The 23,251-nt window shown below is 38.7% G+C and overlaps 1 protein-coding gene across 5 annotated transcripts in view; it reads right to left on the reverse strand.

Annotated features, from left to right (window-relative positions):
- FRS2 (fibroblast growth factor receptor substrate 2) overlaps positions 1-21,233 on the reverse strand; it is a 111,408-nt gene extending 90,175 nt beyond the window's left edge. For all 5 annotated transcript variants that reach the window (XM_033221306.1, XM_033221309.1, XM_033221308.1 and 2 more), the window contains exon 1: positions 21,067-21,233. The gene's annotated coding sequence lies outside the window, so the exon portion shown is untranslated. The remainder of the gene's footprint in view (positions 1-21,066) is intronic.
- Between the last annotated feature and the right edge of the window lie 2,018 nt (positions 21,234-23,251).

Genomic DNA, 23,251 nt, shown 5'->3' on the forward strand with positions numbered 1-23,251 from the left:
TGGCAACTTTGCATCAACCAAAACAAAGCATAAGAAGTCAAGAAATAAATGAAGAATGTATCTTACCCTAAGCAATCTGTTTACAAAAATGACACTGAATACAATACAATTTTGTTAGCACTCTACAAACTGTGCTTCACCAAAAGAAAAAACTATCTGGCTGAAATTTCTGGTTATGGTCTAGATCTCAAATGGCTACATACACCAGAAATATTTTGTAAAGAACCTAAGAAGTGCTAAAATCATTTGAATCCAAAAGGCACTTAAAAACAAGAGAAGGAGGAGGACAAAAACTTGGGCAAAAGTTTCAAATGAAAAAAAAAAAAAAAAACCCCACACAGTTTTAAGGTACTTTTCTAATGGAATTTTTCTTTTTAGCTCTTAAATTCCAAATAAGCTGAATGCTATAATCCCTCAATTAGTCATTAAAACTCAAGAAATTTAAAGAAACACTTCATCTCTTTTTCAAGCTAATTTTTAAATGTTGCTATTCAATATGATTTTTGTTTTTGCTATTAGATAAAGAACTATTAATCTGATAGCAGCCAACAGTACTCAGGTCCCCTCTTCTTTCTCAGATTCAAACAATCTGTTTGATTACAAAGCTACAAAGCAAATTCTTGAAATGGGGAAAATACGTAACGGTAACATTATAAAGAGTAGTGTATTTTTTGTTAAAATCCTTTTAGTGTGTCTCTTGTTAACAACGTTACGACTTGGCCATCTGAACATACTGCTACATCAGTATGTTTTAGACTTGATGACCTATTTTTTTTTAAATCAAACTATATAGCCCAAAGGTTTGTTGTCAAAATCAATTACAGTCTCTTGAGGTGTAGAATATACCTCAGCAAAAAAAAGATGTTAGCTGGCATATCAAAAAATCAATATATTCATTTGCCAGATTCAAACATTCAGGCTAATGACCCCCAAAAACGCCAAAAAAAAAAACAAAAAACTTCCCAAAAGGTATAGTTAAGAAAATAGGATGTAAAAAACACCTCAGAATATGTGGTATTTACCTATCTTGACAATTACAAAGAAAAAGGACAAGAAAGTCACCAACTTTTTCTTTTCTTTTTTTTTTTTTTGAGATGGAGTCTTGCTCTGTCACCCAGGCTGCAGTGCAACGGCGCGGTCTCGGCTCACTGCAATTTCCACCTCCCAGGTTCAAGTGATTCTCCTGCCTCAGTCTGCTGAGTAGCTGGGACTACAGGCACATGCCAACACACCCAGCCAATCTTTGTATTTTTAATAGAGACAGGGTTTCACCATGTTGGCCAGGATGGTCTCAAACTCCTGACCTCATGATCCGCCCGCCTCGGCCTCCCAAAGTGCTGGATTACAGGCACGAGCCAGCACACCCGGCTAATTTTCATTTTTAACTGTAATTTTATATTTATTGGTAAACTACTAGAGCTCAAGGGCGACTTAGGTATTTCATACATTTGATTAATGAGTACTGTTAATAATTATAATCATATCAAAGTCAAGGATTCACAACTATAAACAACAACAACAACAAAATTTAAACTCATTTAAAGACAGTGAGTCCAGGACCACCTAACTTAGACTTAGTAGTTTCTCAAGTTATTTTGGAGATTTAAAAATAGCCTGACAGCCTTATATACTATCTGAAATATAGTTTCATATACAACCAAAATAACCAAATTTCTTTTTTTGGACAGGAAATAAAACTCAATATGGTTTACTCGACAATATAAAAGTCTGATATGCCATAGGGAAAAAAAAAACCTCAATGTGCTAATGTCAGTTATCACATGATGATTAGCAGCCCTGGTTGGGGTTACAGCCATCATTAATAAAAACAGAAAATCCAATAAATAATAAAGGTATTTTGGCCGGGCGCAGTGGCTCACACCTGTAATCCCAGCACTTTGGGAGGCCGAGGTGGGTGGATCACAAAGTCAAGAGATAGAGACCCTTCTGGCCAACATGGTGAAACTCTGTCTCTACCAAAACTACAAAAATTAGCTGGGCATGGTGGCACGCACCTGTAGTCCCAGCTTCTTGGGAGGCTGAGGCAGGAGAATCGCTTGAACTCAGGAGGCAGAGGTTGCAGTGAGTCGAGATTGTGCCACTGCACTCCAGCCTGGTGACAGAGTGAGACTCCATCTCAAAAATAATAATAATAAATGTATTTTATTTTGTAGAAAACTTTTTGGATGCCAGCATCTGAAAATTAATGAAAAATAGAGTAATTTCATTTTTTTTTCAAATGTTCTAGGAAAGCAAAACACCAACTAAAAACACACACCAGGCTCTAAGTACAGACAAAACAGTTAAGTTTAATCAGGAAAAACATTTGTGTGTGCTAGATGAGAAGGACAGAAAGATACCAAAGAACTTCAAATATATGTGTGTGTGTGTGTGTGTGTGTGCATGTTTGTATATGTGTGTGTATATATATTCCTTTTCTTTAAACCCAAATGGCTCAATTGATACTTCATGAAATAAGTAATGACATCAAGATGACTGATCAGATCCCAAACTTAAGGAAATCTAACAGGACGAAGAGTAAAGTTTATGTCTGTGCTCTCCACACTCCATTTCTGCCCTTTACATTCTTTCATTTCAGAATGACCTCAGTAGTTTATAACTAAAGGTCTTAGCCATAACTCTCACAAAGACATAGTTAATACAAAACAAACAATTATAAGCTTAATTTTTTTTCTGAGACAGGGTTACTCAGGCTGGAATCCAGTGGCGCGATCATGATTCACTGCAGCCTTGACCTCCAGGGTTCAAGCACCTTAGCTCCTGAGTAGCTGGGACTACAGGTGTACACCACCACACCCCAGGTAATTTTTTGTATTTTTGTAGAGATGGGATTTCACCATGTTGCCCAGGTTGGTCTCGAACTCCTGAGCTCAAGCAATCCTCCCACCTCAGCCTCCAAAAGTGCTGGAATTATAGGCAGAAGCCATCTAACCAAGCCTTATAAGCTTAATTTTTATCTTGGAATGTACCCTCATTTTTCTTACACAGAGTTGGTGCAAAAAAAGAACCAAGGAGCAAAATGAAGCCAGTATCTAAGATGTGGGACAACTTACAGAACTCTATCCCAAACACTACCTGAAGTCCACTCAAGATTACCTATTGACTGAGTAAATCAGATTCCCTAAAAGGCATCAAACACCTGCACAGAAGGTAAGAGTACATGCTATATTTGAACCTATACAGATCTAGGTAAAAATCCTGGGGCTCCATTATTATCACCTGCCTGACCTTGGGAAGGTTACTTAACTCTCTGAAGTCTCAGTTTTTTCATCTATAAAATGGAAAGAGGAATAATAATTCAGTAGAAACTCTTTAACAGACTTCTACTGTATCAAACTTACAAAAATAAAGCTCTCCAGTCCCTCCATAAATCACTCCCTAATGCCCAACACAGGCTCATCACCTACACCTAGTAGTCTTCTAAGCAGACCACTTTCTTAACATGTCCCTACCCTTCTGCACTTAATGTTTAATAAGAGCCAGCTGTCCGTTCCCAAACCAGTTTATACCAACTGTACTTGTTATTGTAATTATGTAATGTAAGATCATATGAACTGAATTATGAGGAAAAAGAGGTTGTTTCTGTGAAAATTATGTTGAAAAGTTCAAAAAGATTCAGCAGCTAGTATTTTTTAAAGTTATTATGGAATTAGGTGTATGTCAAAACCGCTTTAAGTAGGAGGAAAAGCACGAAAACGTAGAAGGATTTTAGATACAAGTATACCTCAAAGATATTGCGGGTTCTGTTCCAGACCACAGCAATAAAGCAAATTTTGCAGTAAAGCAAGTCACAAATTTTTTGGTTTCCCAAGGCATACAAAAGTTATGTTTACACTGTACCATAGACTATCAAGTGTGCAATAACATTATGGCTAAAAAAACACACATACCTTAATTTTAAAACACTTTATTACTAAAAAATGCTAATGATCATCTGAGCCTTCAGCAAGTGGTCATCTTTTTGCTAGTGCAGGGTTTTGTCTCAAGGTTACAGTTGCTGACTGATCAGAGTGGTGGTTGCTAAAGGCTGAGGTGGCTGCGGCAATTTCTTAAGGCAACAATCACTTGCCGCATCAAATGACTTTTCCTTTCACAAAAGGTTTCTCTGTAGCATGTGGTGCTAATTTACTGCATTTTACCCACAATAGAACTTCTTTCAAAATTGGAGTCGTCAATCCTCTCAAACCCTGCCACTGCTTTATCAACTCAATTTATGTAATATTCTAAATCTTTTGTTACCACTTTAACAGTGTTCCCAAAATCTTCATCAGGAGTAGATTCCATCTCAGAGACTATTATTTGCTCATTCCTAAGAACCAATTCCTTGTCCATTAAAGTTTGACCATGAGATTGCAGCAATTCAGTCACATCCTCAGGCTCTAGTTCTAATTCTAATCCTTTTACAATGTTCACCATATATGCTGTTACTTCCTCCACCGAAGTCTTCAATCTCTCAAAGAGATCTATGAGAGCTGGAATCAACTTCTTCCAAACTCCTGCTACTGTTGATATTTTTATCTCCGCCCATACATCACAAGGGCAGACACAAGGTCGACATTAAGATGTTCTTAATGACATCTGGAATGGTGAATCCTTTCCAGGTTTTCAATTTACTTTGCAGAGATCCATCAGAAGAATCACTACCTATGGCACCTATAGTGTTACAAAATAGTATTTCTTAAACAGTAAGACTTGAAAGTCAAAATTACTCCTCAATCTATGGACTACAAGAACAGATGTGTTAGTAGGCATGAAAACATTAATCTTGTACATCCCCATCACGGCTCTTGAGTGACCACGTACATTGTCAGTGAGTAGTAACATTTTCAAAGAAATCTTTTCTTCTGGGCAGTAGGTCTCAACAGTGGGCTTAAAATATTCAATAAATCATGTTGTAAAGAGATGTGCTATTATCCAGACTTTGTTGTTCTATTTATAAAGCACAGAGTAGATTTACCATCATTCTTAAGGGGCCCTAGGACTTCTGGAATGGTGAATGTTAACTTCAAGTCACCAGCTGCATTATCCCCTAAGTAGAGTGTCACCCTGTCCTTTGAAGCTTTCAAACCAAGCACAGATTTCTCTCCAGCTATGAAAGTCCTAGACGGCATCTTGCAATAGAAAGCTGTTTCACCTACATTAAAAATTTGTTGTTCAGGGTAGCCACCTTCATCAATTACCTAAATTAGTTCTTCTAGGGAGGCATGTTGGCTCAGGCCTGTGGTTCTGGTGCATAAGGAGGCGAGCCCAGGAGTTCAAGACCAGTCTGGGCAACATAGCAAGCCCTCATCTATATAACAATAAAACATAATTCTAAGAAAAATGATAAATAAATAAGTTATTCTAGGTAACTTGCTGCAGCTTCTACATCAGCATTTGCTGCTCCACCTTGCATTTTTATGTTATATAGATGGCTTCTTCCCTTAAACCTCATGAACCAACCTCTTCTAGCTTCAAACCTTTTTTCTGCAGCTTCCTCACCTCTCTCAGCCCTCATACAACTGAACAGAATGAGGGCCTTGCTCCGGATTAGGCTTTGGCTTAAGGGAATGTTATGGCAGGTTTGATCTTCTATTCAGGCCACTAAAACTTTCTCCATACCAGCAATAAGACTTTTACTTTCTTATCATCTGGATGTTCACTGGAGTAGCACTTTTCATTTCCTTCAAGAACTTGTTTCTTTGCATTTACAATCTAACTGGCACAAGATGTTTCTCTTTCAACATGCCTTCCTCCCTAACCTTAATCATTTCTAGCTTTCGATTTAAAGTGAGAGATGTGTGACTCCTCCTTTCACTTGAACACTCAGAGGCCATCATAGGACTAACTGGCCTAATTTCAATATTTGGGGTCTCAGGACAGGAAACAGGGAACCCTGAGGAGAGGGAAAGAGATGCGGAAACAACCATTCGGTGGAGCAGTGAGAACACACACATTTATTGATCAAGTTCACCATCCTATATGGGCACGGTTTGAGGTGCTCCAAAACAATGACAATAGTGACATCAAAGATCACCAAAACAGACAGAATAATGATAAAAAGTTTCAAATACTGTGAGAATTACCAAAATGTGACCCAGAGACACGAAGTAAGCACATGCTGGCTGGAAAAATGGCACTGATACAGAATTCTGAATACAGGGTTGCCACAAACCTTCAATCTGTTAAGAAAAAAAAAAAGGAATTATCTGCAAAACACAAAAAAAATGAGGTACGCCTGTATTACACTGAAAGTGCCTTATGTTCTCTCTTCTCCATAAAAAAGAGAATCTATTAGGATACTTAATGGATAATGCTGCATGGCCGTGGATTATGCCAAAAAAGGCAATCCAGAACTCTAATCAAAGGACCCATCCACAAACAAAAACCTTGACACTATAGGGAAAAAGTGAAGGAATGTATATTCTAGTTAAAATAAAAAATGTTATTTTTTACGATTCCTTGTAACCAACATTTTCAAGTACCTACTCAATATATCACATAGGGGATCTTTATATGTGGCTACCTCAAAATTTATAGAATTATTGTGAAGACTGGAAAACATGCACTTAAGTACAGTGTCTGAATCTTAGTAAGTATTCAATTAAAACCTGTTTAGGTCAGGCATGGTGGCTCATGCCTGTAATCCCAGCACTTTGGGAGGCCGAGGGGGGTGGATTACCTAAGGTCAGGAGCTTCAGACCACCCTGGCCAACACGGTGAAACCTCATCTCTACTAAAAATACAAAAATTAGCCGGGCATGAAGGTGGGCACTTGTAATACCAGCTACTCAGGAGGCTGAGCCAGGAGAATCGCCTGAACTTGGGAGGTGGAGGTTGCAGTTAGCCGAGATCACACCACTGCACTCCAGCCTGGATGACAAGAGCAAGACTCCATCTCTAAATAAATAAATAAAAAACCTTCTGTTTTACTTTAAGAGGTGTGTGTGTGTGTGTGTGTGTGTGTGTGTTTAAGATGAGGTCTTACTATGTTGCCCAGGCTAGTGTTGAACTCCTGGGTTCAAGTGATCCTTCCACCTCAGCCTCTCAAGTAGCTGGGACCACAGGTGCAAGTCACCATGCCTGGCAGGTTTTAATGTCTTCTGTTGTTACGATAATGATCTGCTGCTCTAACAATACAGTACTGCTGTCTCCCAAGACATACAGAAAAGTAAAAGATGCACAATTTTCTTGTTTTGTTATTTTTGTATTCATATATGTTACATATACAGACTTTAGACATTATTAGCCATATAAATTCCTAAACAGCCATCAAAAAAAGTCAAGGCCAATACTCTTGAGAGCTCCAAGAGACTGTAGTCTCCCAGGGGTATACTTAACTATAAAGATAAGGCTACAGTAATGTATTAACATGTCAGCATGACTAGGCACTTGAAACTGACAACATAGAAAAAAGGAATGAGGCGCTGGCGTGGTACCAGTGGAGGAAGCAGCAGCCCTTTGAACAGGGAGCAGACAGGAAGAAAGGTCGAGAATCCAAATTGAGAAGAGTAACTAGGAGATAATGATAAAGAGCAAAGAGAAGCAATGTAGAAACTGGCAATCATTTTGTAGGTAAACCTGTAAGCTAAAGAGAAGGATGTGGTGATTCAACCTCTAGCTCAAAACTGTGCAATACTGGCACAGATATTAAAAAGCTTTTCCAGGCCGGGTGCAGTGGCTCACACCTGTAATCCCAGCACTCTGGGAGGCCAAGGTAGGAGGATCATGAGGTCAGGAGATCAAGATCATCCTGGTTAACATGGTGAAACCCCATCTCTACTAAAAATACAAAAACTTAGCCGGGCGTGGTGGCAGGCGCCTGTAGTCCCAGCTACTCAGGAGGCTGAGGCAGGAGAATGGCGTGAACCAGGGAGGCGGAGCTGGCAGTGAGTTGAGATCGCGCCACTGCACTCTAGGCTGGGCGACAGAACGAGATTCTGTCTCCAAAAAAAAAAAAGTTTTTCCAATTAATTAAAAGCAATATCACATTTTTTAAAGTTCATGTCATTATGACATTATAATCAATTTTACTCTTCACGAAAAACCTGTTACAGAAAGAAATGCACTCTAAAACCACAACAGTGAAGTACCTTTCTCACCTACTAAGTTGGGGGAAGGGGAAAGCAGCACAAATACCCAATCTAAAAGAATACAGTGAAACAGTACTAGTAATACTATCCTTTTGAGAAGCAATTTAACCACATTTCAAGACTAAAAAACTCTCATATCCTTTGACTCAAAAATCATACCTGGCAATCTACCTTAAGGAAATAACTAGAAATATGAAGAAATCCATATACTCAAAGGTGTTTTCTGCAATATTTCTCTTTTTAAGCTTAATTTCTTCTTTTTATATATTTTGCAACATTTCTTATGATAGCAAAAACCAAGTATGATGGATGGTGACACAGAAAATACTTAATATAAAGTTTGTAAAAAGCAGCAAACAAAATTGAGCATATACTGTGATATAAAATATATATGAAAAAGGCGATAAAAACTCCAAAATTGTATTAGTGATAGAATTAAGAATTTTTTTCTATTTTTGTAAACTTTCTGAGATTTCACTTTTTGTATTAAAACAAATTACATTTTTAAAACATGAATCTCCAAAGATTACATACTACATGACTTCATGCAACATTCTCAAAATGACAAAACTAGTGGTTGGCGGGGGACGGGGCATTGTAACTACAAAGAGGTAGTGCTAAGGAGTTCTTTCATGGTGATGCAACAATTTTGTATCTTGATTGTGGTATTGTTTCTATAAAATTACACATAGGATAAAATTACACAAAACTATATACACACATGCACACACAAGGAAGTTCAGGTTTGAAAAGTGGTGAAATCTGTATACTATATGTCATCTCATTAACAGTAATGTACTGATGTCAGTTTTTTCGTGTTCATAAATGACATCTATATAAGATGTTTTCATTGAGAAAACCAAGTGAAGGTATGCAGGACTATTACTTTCCAAAGTTCCTGTGAGTCTACTTCAAATTAAAATGTTAAAATAATACATGCACTAGCATGTATAATATTAAACTTTTCTGAGAGTGGGAGATGTGGGAATGTAAAATGAGCCCTGTAACATGTAGCTTTCAAGGCACTAACCTACTAACTATTCACAAAACCCCACAGAAGGCAAATGGCCGTCTTTAGATTGAATGTAATTTACTTAAGTCAGGTTTTAATAAAAGGCTTCAATTTAAATGAAAATATCAGTCAATTTTCAGAACATGCTTAACTGAATAGTTTTGAACCTCAAAGCCTATACTTACAATGTAATTTATTAAGTAAGAGCCCTTGGAACTTTCTTCTTTGCCAGAAAACAGTTTCAACAGATATAAACGATATTTTCTTATATACATTCACTTTAAATATATGAATGACTGCTACACACAAAGGATATAAAAGCTTATTACCTCTGGACTGTGTTCCATGACAGCAATCACATCTGTCTTAATTAAACATTTTAACACAATGCCTAATATATAGCAGGCTCCCAATAACTATCTACTGACTCAGTCAGTCAATGGATGAATTCATGTTTTAACCAAGGTTCAATGCCCAAGTCTCTCTAGCTATAACTGGGAATGAGAGGTAGAGGGTTACAGGGGAAAACAGGCCAAGCTTCTACCAATTTACCAGATCAAAAGATTATATTAACCAACACTCCCATAATATCAACGTAAAAGTTTACCTTGGGAAAACCTTAAGTCACCTCCTCTAATCACTCAAATCTTAAAGGATTGTTTAATAAAAAGAAATGATCTGGTATCAAAAAATCTGCCTCACTAATTTTGGTCACCTAATGCTTCAGAATTTTCTTTGCTATGTGCAACTCTATCGAATTTTGATCCGACAAATCTTAGCTAGAGTTATGCAAAGTATCAAAAACCTCTTCTACACAAGCCTTAAACTCTCAACAATTATATATACACAATTATATATACTTATACATTATACATGTATATATAGAAAGCACTATACAAATATAAGGTATGTTATTACTACACTTAGTTTTCATTAAGGAAAAAAAAACCATAAAACACTAAGATACCTCTAGGCAGACTGCTTACCAGTTATAAGGGAAAAACAGTAACTATAGAATAAATAGATGAACCAGACAACATCTTGACCAAAATTAAAATCACTAATGAGGGGCAAGTGGGCATTATGTGTCTCCAGATGTGATAATCTGAGAGGAAAACATCACTTTTGTAACATTCTGACTAAAGATAACCTGACTACAATCAAAAAGCTAATCAGATCAAATCAGACAAGCCCAAGTTGAAAAATCTTCCATAAAATAAATGACCTATACTCTTCAATTGCATGAAAGACAAAGAACTGCTAAGGAACTCTCCCCAAATTAAAGGAGACTAAAATACAATACGTGATCTAATTACCAAAATGGGAATGTAAAGTGTAAAGTACTGTAACAATGTTAAATTTCTTGGGCCAGGTTTGGTGGCTTATGCCTGTAATTCCAGCACTTTGGGAGGCCGAGACAGGATAGCTTGAGCCCAAGAGTTTGGGACCAGCCTGGTCAACATAGTGAGACACCATCTCTACAAAATCTTTAAAAAAATTAGCTGGGCATGGTTGGGCGTGCCTGTAGTTCCAGCTACTCAGGAGGCTGAGGCATGAGTAGCTCTTGAGCCTAGGAGTTCGAGGTTGCAGTGAGTTGTTACCACGCCACCGCACTCCAGCCTGGACAACAGGGAGAGACCTTATCTCAAAAAAAAAAAAAAAAAAAAGTCTAGACTTTGGACTTTCATGATGGTACTGTGATTATCTTAAGAGAATACCCTTATTCTTAGGAAATACATCCTGAGGTAAAAGGCATACAACCTACTCTTCAACGGTTCACAAAAAAATAAATGTGTGTATGCAAAAAGAAAAATATGGCAAAATGTTAAAAATTAGTGAATATGGATAAAGCGTGTAACAGAGGTCTATTGTACTATTCTTGCAACTTTCCTGTAAGTTTGAAATCATTTCAAAATAAAAAGTTTAAGAAAATAGCACACTATTCTCCAGGCATTTACTTATAAGCTCTAAACAATAAAATTTTTAAGTACTACTAAAAATCACTCTGCAAAACTAATATAAAGTTTCAAGAACTTCACAGTCAAAAATTACAAGACAAGAAGGCACGGCACCATAAGCAACAGCTGGCAGAAACAAACAGCAGAATCACATCTGCAAAGACTTCAGATACTGGATTATCAGGCACAAAACATAAAATAAGTATATTTAATAGATTTTTAGGAAATAAAAGAAATCTTGAGAATATAACCAAGAAAAGGAAAAAGAATACCCCAAAAAAGGATTAGATAGTCTTAAGGAACTGAATAAAATATCTAGAAACAAAAATATATAATAAATGAAATTTTAAAAAACTCAACAGCCAGGTGCAGTGGCACGTGCCTGTGCTCCCAGATACTGGGGAAGCTGAGACAGGAAGATGACTTGAGTTCAGAAATTTGAGGTTGTAGTGTGCTATGATCGCTCCTATGAAGAGTCACTGCACTCCAGCCTGGGCAATATAGCAAGCCCCCATCTCTAACATAAATAAATTTGTAAAACTCAATGAACATGCTATAACATAGACTAACCCAGAAAACATGCTAAGTAAAATAAACCAGACACAAAAAGACAAATATTTTATGATTCCACTTCTATGAATTACTTAGAACAGTCAAATCTGTAGAGGCAGAGACTCAAATAGTGGTTGCCAGCAGCTAGAGAAAAGAGGAAATAAGGAATTACTGTCTAACAGGTACAAATTTTGGTTCACGACGACTAAAAAGTTCTGGAGATCAGTAGTGGTGACAGATGCAAAATGATGTGAAAGTACTTAATGCCACCGAACTGTACACTTAAAAATGGTTAAATGGTAAATTCTATGTTATGTGTATTTTACTATAATGAAAAAAATGGGTATAATAGTTAAAACAAAAAATTTTTAAATTCAATAAACTGGTTGAACACAGTTGAAGAGAGAAGTAGCTAACTTCAAGGAAAGTATCCAGAACACAATACAATACACAAAGATAAAGAAACGCACAATATAAAGACATGTTAAGAGACACAGAGGTAGAGTAAGAAGATCTAACATACTTCAAATACAAATTCCAGACAGAAAATGTGGAACACAAAATTTGAGAAAAAGGCCAAAATTTCTCCAAAATTGTTGAAAGACACTAATCTTCAGATTCCAAAATCTAGTTAATACGAAGCATGATAAATAAAAAGAAATCAACTTCCAAACATAAAAATGAAAATGCAGATCACCAAGGACAAAGAAGTGGTTCTAAAACTAGCTATAAAGAAACAACAGATTAGGCCGGGCACGGTGGCTCACACCTGTAATCCCAACACTCTGGGAGGCTGAGGCAGGCAGATGACGAGGTCAGGAGATGGAAACCATCCTGGCCAACATGGTGAAACCCCGTCTCTACTAAAAATAGAAAAATTAGCTGGGCCTAATGGCACATGCTCGTAATCCCAGCTACTCAGGAGGCCTTGACACAGGAGAACCGCTTGAAACCGGAAGGCAGAGGTTGCAGTGAGCTGAGATCGTGCCACTGCACTCCAGCCTGGCAACAGAGCAAGACTCCGTCTCAAAACAAAGAATAAAGAAGCAACAGATTAACTATAAAGGACTGTCAATTACACTGCGTATTTTTCAACAGCAGTAAAAGCTAGAAGAGAATGAAATAAAATCTATAATGAGCAAAGAAAAAAACAACTGCTAATCTAGAATATATATTCAGGAAAACCAGTTTCAGGAATGAGACTAAGAAAAAGCCATTTTCCAACAAATAAAAAGTTTTCCAACACACCCTCCTTAGGGAAAATTCTAAAAGATGTACTTCACACAAAGAAAAATGGTCCTAGATCAGAGGTCTCAGATGCAAATGAGAATAAGCAGACATCTGTAAATACAGTGTATAGGCAAATCAAAGTTAACAGTGTTTAAAACAAAAGTATCTCATTTGTTGGAGGTCAGGGAGAACTAAAATAAAGCTACACAGAGTATAACTTCTTCAAGACAGAGGGAAATGTTAAAAAAAAAAAGACATTCATATAAAACTAAAAAGAAAAGCAAGGTAATGATTAATATAAAATTCAGATAGTGGTTACTTAAAGAGTATGTCAGAGATCACAAGTAGTGAGAAACATGAAGGGCCATCAAAGGTGCTGGCAGTGTTCTGTTTTTTAAAGTGGTTGGTCATACATGGTAGTTCATTATATAATTCTTTACACACACACACACACACAGACACACACAATGATGTATGTCTTTGTAAGAATAAAAGTAAATTCTGAAAATCAATACAGAAGAAAAAAATTCAAAAATCTATGGCTCCTCCCCCAAAATCTAGAATACTTCACAAACACTGGTCTTCAAAATTCAAACAATAAAAAGATGAATTATTTCATTCAACAAATACTTACTGAGTGCCTAATCTGCCTACATGTGAGGTGAGAGGTGGCATGAAGATGTCTCTTCTCTCGTCTTCCTAACCTTACAGAGCTGCACTAATACAGTAGCCACTAGCCACATGTGGCTATTCACATTTAAATTAATTAAAATTAAATTCAATTAAAAATTCAGTTCTCCTGTAACACTAGATATATTTTAAGTGCTCAGAAGCTATATATGGGCCACCATATTGAACAGCACAGACATAGAACATTTCCATCATTTCAGAAAGCTCTATTAGACAGTACTACCATATTTTATTAAGATAGAAATACACTGATAATTTTAAAATCTTACACAGAAAAAAAATTTTAAATGGATTAAATCCCCCTTAAAAGGCATTTTATTTCTATGAAACTACAGCTGCTTAGTAGTATTTGAAACAGCTTGCTATTTATAAAAAATACATAGAAAGTATCAGAAATTGTTTACCATTTCCTATGTTCCAACAAAAACCATCAGACACAGGGTTTAAAAATAAATGAATAAATGGCTACTATTAAATAGTTAATCACAGTACTACTAACCAGTGATACAAGTCATGTCATAGGGATATAAAAAGCCACAGGATGAATCCTGCACTCTCTCTTAGGAGCATCAATTTTAGTTGAGAGTATTTTAAAATACTGTCTACACGCATGTAAGATAGCAAAACGCAACATTTATATAAATTTTAAAATATAAAACCTACAGGCCTCAGAAACTTCAGTTTACAGTAGGCACACTTTGGGCTGCATTCCTAGACTTCTGAGGGTGCTATTCATCCACATTTCTGCCATTGGAAGTACTTTAAGAGAAAAATTCAAACACTGTTAAAATAAATGAATTAAACATTTTTTATTTACCAGAAACAATGATACACAACATAACTCTATAAACCCGTATCATTTTAATATCTAAAGCAGCAAACTCAGTTTTCTTTAAAATTAACAGAGGGTCCAAGCTATTTCAACTTAACCTGAACATTTTGCTTTAGGCATTCTAATAGAATTTAAAAATTTAAATATTTCTATAGCATTCCCAACTTTTAAAATTACCCAACAAAAAGAAACAAATGTTAAGCCTTAATTTAACAGGCTAGGTTTGCACCTTAAGTGCCCCACCCCCATGCCCCACCCGCCTGCCCACCCAAGTGAACCAGGGAGTCAATAAGCTTCTCATCTAGACAACTGATGCAATTTCAATAAGCACTTATGCTAATAATTGGTTTGTGTCCCCAGGAAGACTTCTGTGGCTCCACTTACATAACCCATTATGCACAGTGCTGCACTATTCTTTCTCTAGAAAGCATTTTGAATACTGATATTTGTACAAGGTTTGCTTGCTATATTAATAAAAAGGCTTTTCTTGCTCTATCTTTCCTGCAGAAGAAGTGAAATGGAAAGCCAATTTCTGCAGCTTCACTATGTCAAAGGCGAGTTATTTATCTTGTTGGCTAATCAACAGAGTAATAACTTAAAGCAGCGCCCCCAGGCAGCGCCCACAGTTCACCAGTTTTCTCCTGAGGCTCTGGTTGAGAAACACAGACTTAAACAAGTAATTTGGAGCCACTTGTGTGAACTCAACTGAAAACATTCTGAACTGTTCCTTCAAATGTGTTGTAAGTATTGACTGTGAATCTTGACAAAATCAAATTCAATGGTGGCGAGAATCACAATACAGCCTCTGTAGGCTAACACAAGGGCAGAATGTACCCCAAACCTTCTTTAATATGCATAAATATGTGGATGAAAAGTCTCCTCCAATCCCTCAGATTCTGTTTAAGCCAAGATTTTAGGATTTCACAGAACCATAATCTTTAAAAAGGGGCACAAGGAAGGAGAGGGTGACCAGCATAGGATTGCCAACTTTTATTCTGCCAACGACTTTTAAAAAACAAAAACTACCAATTACCCATCACTACTATTTCATAAAAGAACTAAGTGCCTCTCAAAAATGGTAAAAGACAATTTTAGAAAAAAAAATCAATAGATTTAGCTTTAAAGAAAGCTAACTATATTCTCCTTTCACTCAAAGGAAAACTCTGTCATGAACTGACACCACTCCACAGTCCAGCATTTTGGGAACCACAAGCTTAAGTGGCTAGCTCCCACTTAGAAAAGGAAAGTGATGATACGTAATGCCCAAACCAAATATTAACCTATTCAATAATGAGGAAATGTAAGCTTGGAGAAGTTTAGGGATTCTCCCAAGGTCGAACACCAAGGATTTTGACACGGGTCTATCTAATTTTAGAGTCAGAGGTCCCAGCCATTATTCTAAGTTTCCTCTAATATTCTTCCAATGGTATAATGATCCACCCTCATCTAGTCACCTTTGTGACCAATGACAACCAAGGAATTTCCAAGACAGCTGAAGGGAGTGAGGGGTGTACTCCCTGGCCATCATTTAGACCGAAGCTAAATGGAACTCCTGACCTTTGCCTCATTAATACCAGGCTTACTGAAACTAAGCCAAACAGCCCAGACAAAGCACACACAAAACCCCCTGCCTCCAACAACACTGAGACAGGACTCTTTCGACATTCCCAAGTGCCTGTGATATAGTGGAAAACATATTCCTGAAAAACAAAAGGAATGTATTAATTGTCAAGAAGGAAATAAACACTTCCATGGTAACTCAGTCTAAAAATAATAAACTTGCCCTCAAAAAGTTACAACTCTGAGCCTCATTCCGCAAACTATTACAATCTTTCACACATTAATACTCAAGTTCCCCCTATTTAAATACCTAAACAGAAAACCACATGAAATTCTATAAATTTACAGTTCTTAAAGTTTCCAAAATAAAATATGTAACTTTCATATGTGTTATTATATAATGGATAAAAGTATCTTATTCTATCCCTCTAATATAATCCAAACATTATAATCCAAAACTACTCAACTAAAATACAGTTGGAAGAAAAATATGTAATTAAACGCCATTTTCTTTCCTTTTTTTTTTTTTGAGACGGAGTCTCGCTCTGTCGCCCAGGCTGGAGTGCAGTGGCCGGATCTCAGCTCACTGCAAGCTCCGCCTCCCGGGTTTACGCCATTCTCCTGCTTCAGCCTCCCGAGTAGCTGGGACTACAGGCGCCCGCCACCTCGCCCGGCTAGTTTTTTTTTTTGTATTTTTTAGTAGAGACGGGGTTTCACCGTGTTAGCCAGGATGGTCTCGATCTCCTGACCTCGTGATCCGCCCGTCTCGGCCTTCCAAAGTGCTGGGATTACAGGCTTGAGCCACCGCGCCCGGCCTAAATGCCATTTTCTATAAAAAACAATATTAACAACCTTAATGAGATATAAATATTACTTTGAATATTCAGAGGTTCTTCATATTGAAACTAAAATCAATGGCATACACATAAATAAGTGAAATACTGTATCAGAGATTTGCTTCCAACTCCTCACATACCACTTGCCAAACAAATGTCCAAAAGAAACAACCTAATATAGCTTTTAAGTAACCAAATCTGACACTCTGGATGAAATGAGTCCGAAGTAGTTTGTCCTCCCTGAAATAGGGTAATGATAGCATAGTATTCTTGCTACCAAGGGCAAGAAAACTGTATTTCTCAATTGGACTTTTAATGATCAGATTCTTTCTACTCCACATGAACCTACAGTGTGAAGAAGCAGTACACAGACTACCAAATTCTTTACCCACTGCATAAAATAAATCATTTAGCGTATTTCCTTCTGTTTCAAACACATGCCATTTAAAACAGAAGTGTTTTTTTTTTTTTTTCTGTCCACTCTACATTCTCCCTCGGCACTTTCATCTTCTTACACAGATTCAACTAATACACCTATTTGTATTATTCACTAAACCCATGTTTAACATACGCCTTAGTCCTGACCTCTCTCCTGAACCACAAATCCACATTTCTAAAAGCCTTTGGACATTTCCAGCATTTGGCAAGTATATAAAAAGTCAACAAATCCAAAACTGATCTCATTATGTACCTCCTTGCCCATATTTCTAGTAAGAGTACCACCATCAACACTGCTGACACTTAAAAAGTGTAATCTTTGGCCGGGCGCGGTGGCTCACACCTGTAATCCCAGCACTTTGGGAGGCTGAGGCGGGCGGATCACAAGGTCAAGAGATCGAGACCATCCTGGCCAACATGGTGAAACCCCATCTCTACTAAAAATACAAAAATTAGCCGGGCGTGGTGGTGAGCACCTGTAGTCCTAGCTACTTGGGAGGCTGAGGCAGGAGAATCACTTGAACCCAGGAGGCGGAGGTTGCAGTGAGCCAAGATCACACCACTGCACTTCAGCCTGGCAATAGAGCGAGACTCTGTCTCAAAAACGAAAGTGTAATCTTCACCTTCCATCTCCTCCAAATCTGCTCCAAAAATCCCCTCCTCCCAGCCACCCACCTACTACATTGAGGTCCTGCAGAGCCTGTGCTCTAATTCCGTTACCACTGCCCTTGCCCAGTATTAATACTATATTGAAAGTCAGCTTTCCACATCAAATCATTCTGCACACTACTCTATTAAACCTTAGTAACTTCTCACTACCTCCCAAATGTCCAACTTTTGTCCCCAGATGTCGAACTTCTAAAAGCAGCACTTAAACATGCTCCACAATCCCACCCCAACTTAAAATTCAAACCTCATCTCTAATTCCCCAAATGAACAGTATATTCCAGGTAATCTGGTCCACTAACTTTTCTCCAAGTACACAATGAACTTTCCCACCTCCACACTTCCGCTCACATCATTCTCTTTATTTGAAAGGCCTTCTTCACCCACCTACTCCCAATGCATAAATCTTTGTCTTAGAAAAATCTCTTATTCTCTGTAACATTAAACTCAGGTTACCAGTTTATTGGGAAGCAACATGATGCAGGAGAAACACACAGGTTTTGGCACCAGACAGATCTGGATTCAAATTGGGGCTGTTACTTGTTAGCCACATAGCCCAGGCAAGTAACTTAACATATTTCAGCCTCACTGTCCTCATCATTAAGCTACTTACATATTGCTGTGAAGCTAAGAAAATGTTGTAAACAGCAACTAGCACTGAGTCTGTTCAGTAAATGCTCAGTAAATAGTAGCTTCTGAGCTATCTCCACAAATTTCCATTACTCAAGCTAAAAATGAACCCTTTCTTCTTTTGTATAATTTACTCCAAACTTTACCTTAAACCACCCATATAAGTATTTACAAATGTTTATGTTGTAAATCTTTACACAAATCTCATATCCCCTTCTAGATTTCAAATTTCTAAAAACCAAAAATTTAATCTTTATATCCTAAAATGCCTAGTATAGCACTTTCCATTAAGCACTCAACACTCATCGCCAAAGTCCCAATTTAAAAAAAATTTTAGTATGCCTAAAGAATACAACTCAACTCTTCATGATTTCAGAAATTACCAAAACATGAAACTCACCCGTTATGCCTGTATCTTTATTTGCTCCTTTACTGCCTAACATAGCTTGATGCACAGCAAATGCTCAGTATTTGTTGAATTGACTTGTATAATATAAAAATACAATCAGTATCTGATTTTCCCCACCTTTCTCTGTTCTTAAAACTCTTGAAATATTTCCCTTCAAAACACATTGTCATACCTGCAAATCTGTAACTACATCTAACTTAACTATTTTTCCAGATTCTCTCAATTCCAATATTCCAATCTTATGCTCTAAATAATTAAGTACTTCACATGTTGAATCTACAGTTTCTATCTAAATTTAAAAGTTGTGCAAATAGGCTGGGCATGGTGGCTCACAACTGTAACCCCAGCACTTTGGAAGGCCGAGATGGGAGGGTCACTTGAGCCCAGGAGTTCAAGACCAGCCTGGTAACATAGTGAAACCTTGGCTCTACCGAAAAAAAAAAAAAAAATTAGCCAGGTGTGGTGGTTGGTGCCCCTAGCCACTCAGGAGTCTGAGACAGAAGGATTGCTTGAGTCCAGGAGTTGAAGGCTGCAGTGAGCTATGATGGTGCCATTGCGCTGCAGCCTGGGCAGCAGAATGAGGCTGTCTCGAAAAAGAAAAAAGAAAAGGAAAAAGAAAAGTTGTGCAGCTAATCTCTCCACAATTTTTTCCAAGGACTTTAAAAATCATCTACTCTTTGCCTGTTCAAAATCAACAACCTTGAAATAAATTTTCCTTTGCATAGGAAAGCTCACTGAACTTGTCACTTCGGTCTATTTTTCCTGATTCATGACACCACCTCCCCTTTCAGGGGTGGGAGGAAAGAGAATGACATAAGTACCCAAAAAATTACAGTATAAATCCTAATCTACACACAAGATGAGAGGTGCAGATAGTGTCACTGGTTTCAAGAAGGTGATTTGTGTATACTTTACGCTGCAAAAACAGTGGTCATCTGCTAATAGCAATAATCTGCAGTAACTGCATTCCTTTATAAAAAGTTTTTAAATCACCATTTATTGTGGAAAATCCGTATTTCCTACAAACCTTTCAGCAGTAAAGTTTATTACCTAAATTCTGTTCACTAAACCTACCTACATCACTTTCTCCCCTAGGAAATCCTCAGTTTATCCGAAGTAAACACTTCACGGAATAAGTTTAAACAAAACATCTCTGCCCACCTGTGTGAAACTCTGCATTGCAGCAACAATTTTAACAGTGTAAGGAATCTCTCAAGAAAATCCAAGAGCAATTTTTCTTTAAGAAAAATGACAGCTCCAAATATGAAGGTAAACAAACTTTGGGAGAAAGGATATAATAATAGGCCAACTCTTTGCAATCAATTCGTACAGCCTCTGAATGAATTCATCATACAACTGTGACATCAGATAGCCAAAAGAATTAACAGTGTAGATAAGAGAACAGCATCTTTATTTTTTTAAATATGTCTGCAAAAAAAGGCGGGGGGGGGGGCTGTCTAAACTACGGATTTTCCTTAAGCAAGTTGTTTTTTTTTTTTTTAAGTTTACTTCAACAACAGCTTCAGTGAGCTTTCAAGTGAGTAAAGATGATACAGAGCATGCTGGTGCCACAGCGACCTACGTATCCAGAACCGCTTCCGAGCCCAGTCCAAATCGATCCCGGACAACCCTGAAGCAAATCTGTATGAAAAGCCCTGCAAAAGATCCCTGGCATTTAGAGGCAGCGCCCCACCCTGGAGTGAAAAGACGGCACCCCGGGGACCCGGGTTAATTACTGAGCCCGGGACAGACCCAGAGGAGGCGAAATGTCGGGAATTGGAGCCCAAGATCGAGTCTCATGTCCAGCTACTACCCCAGGCCAGACACAGAATACCAAACTGGGGAGCGGCGAGGTTTGGGGAAGCACACATGAGGGGGTCGGACGGACGGAGGCCCAGCCCATCCCCACTCTCGAGTCCCAACAGCAACAACAGCTCTGGGAACCCCCTTACTGGCTCCGCCCCGCCCACCCCATGGACCCACAGCCCTCTTCTTCCCGTCCCGCTGGCTCGGAGTACTCCGCGGCGGTCGACAACCCCCTTCCCCGGACGCCGGCAGCCGAGCCCTCAGCCCGGATCCCGAAGCGAGCAGCAGGGGCACGAAAACGCCAGCCCTGACGCGGGCCCGCGGTCGTCCCAGTCCGTTTCCCTAGCCACTCACCGTCGGCCCAGGTGCTGAGAGGGAGCAGAGCGCGGGTCGCTGGGCGCGAACCCCCAGACTCCGACCCGGGCTGGAGCCCCTACTTGGAGCAGATCGAGTCTCAGCCGCTGTGCCTACAAGGCCTCTCTCCGGCCCGAATCCTGGAAAAGCACTTCCGGGGGAGCGGGGGAGGGAAGGGTTTTGGCACCGGAACTGCTCTCAGCCCGGAGCTGCCAGGGCCTCCAGGCGGGGCGGGGACTCTCTCGCCGGGCGCCCAGAAACCAGCCTTTGGGCTCCTAGCTAACCCTTTACGCCCCGCGCCTCCTCGGTTCCCCGGCTGCTGCTGCACCCTTTGCTTTAATTGCTGTTCGAGTTATTTTACTCCGGCCACCTAATTTTACAAATAAGGAAACCGAGGCTCTGAGAATTTAGGTGCAAGAATCCAGCGCATACACCCGGCCTCCCGACTCCCTTCAGTGTACTCTACGCTCCAGTCTGCCTCCTTTAAAAAATAATGATAATAGTTAACATTTATTGAACGCTTACTACGTGGTAGGCACTGTATTAAGTCCCTTCGGGTGCATTGACTTATTTAATCATCCCCAAACTCCTTGGGGTTGGTGCTGTTATCTACATCTTGCAGGGGAGAAAAACGGTCAAAGATACCAAATCCAGTATCACAAACGTTGGCTGCTTGATTTTATTTTACTTCATGTGTGTATAAATCTCACCTACCCATAACAAGATTTTTAAATTATTTAAAGACAGGACTCAAACTATATTCCTAAATTTTGTCATCACTGGCGACTTCAACAGAGGCTAGAGCTGGGGTTGAGGGGTTGGGGTGGAGATCTGGAGTCTTTTCGCTTGTCTCCTTTTATTTGCTTTTATTTTTTCACCCTGGCAAGTTATAAAATCATCTCTGTATTGTAGGAATCCAAAATGATAATGCACGATAAACATTTCAGAGTGCCTGGCACTGGATAAAAGTCAACGATTCTTATACCTCATCAGCAATAGGCAATAGAAAAGGTTAGTTAAGGAAATAAGAAAGAGTAGAGGTTTTTACAACGGGAAAATACAGGTGCTTGGGAAACTCCGTGCAGTGATAGCATGAGGTCCCACAGAGTTACATATCAGACAGGGAAAAGGGACGGAGAGGAGGAGGGAAGGATTCCTCAGCCACAAAATGAGAAAGGCACCAGATAACTGAGGCAGGTTCTGTATCTGGGATGCAGGGAAAGAAAAAAAAAAGCCTCTTAGCATGCATACTATCTGCAAAACAAATGTACTAACATGTCTTGAAACGGCGGTGGGGGGGAGGAGATTTTACAATTTTTCTACTATGAAAAAATTTTCTACTATGAAAGGCAGGGGAAATGAAAAAAGGTGAAAACCCATTACTACAAATTTAAGATGCAAACAATGCCATTGCTCTTGGCTTTATTTACAGGGCTGTCTTATTTATTTTATTTTAGTGATCGCAGAAGTGTTCGCAAATATTTCTGTAACACTCAAATTCAAGCAACCTTTTGTGCCTCAGAGTGTGAAGAAGTAAAAAACAGCGTAGGTTGGCAGGACTGACCGACATCTCTTTTTACTCAAGGCCTAAAGGGATAGTGAGAGGAATCCTGAATCACAGACATTATCAGGCTCTGTGTGGCATGCAGAGGTGCTAGAGGTTAGTCATTTAATCTGGTCATCTAACTGGTAAATGGAGCCGCCTGGATTTGAGTTTGCAGACCATATTCTCAGATGCCTTTCACCACTATCCCAGTGGTTCTTAAATTTGAGAGTTCATCGGAACCACCTGAAGGGCTTGTTAAAACAGATTGCTGGGCCCCACCCCTAAAGTCCCTGGACTAAGCGTCTCAACATCATCTGTGAACTTGTTACAGATGCACATTACTGGACCTGCCCCAGATCTAATGAATCAGAAGCTCTGGGGTGGGACCCAGCAATCTGTGTTTTAACAGGTCTTCCAGGGGATTCTGATATACTGACAAGTTTAAGAACCACTGCATAAGATATTAAGAACTAAGATATTAAGAACTAATATCTTGTCTTCCACATATTCCTCTTTTTTTCTAATTTTTGCCAACAGGGATAACTCTTACTAGAGCAAAATTTCTTCCCGTTGCATTAAATGACCTACTGAAGCATTTTTATTCATGTTTTGCTCTCAGTGAAAGATGAGGCTAGAAAA

Source organism: Trachypithecus francoisi, unplaced genomic scaffold, assembly GCF_009764315.1.
Source record: "Trachypithecus francoisi isolate TF-2019V2 unplaced genomic scaffold, Tfra_2.0 Lachesis_group11, whole genome shotgun sequence".
Classification (NCBI taxonomy): Eukaryota; Metazoa; Chordata; class Mammalia; order Primates; family Cercopithecidae; genus Trachypithecus; species Trachypithecus francoisi.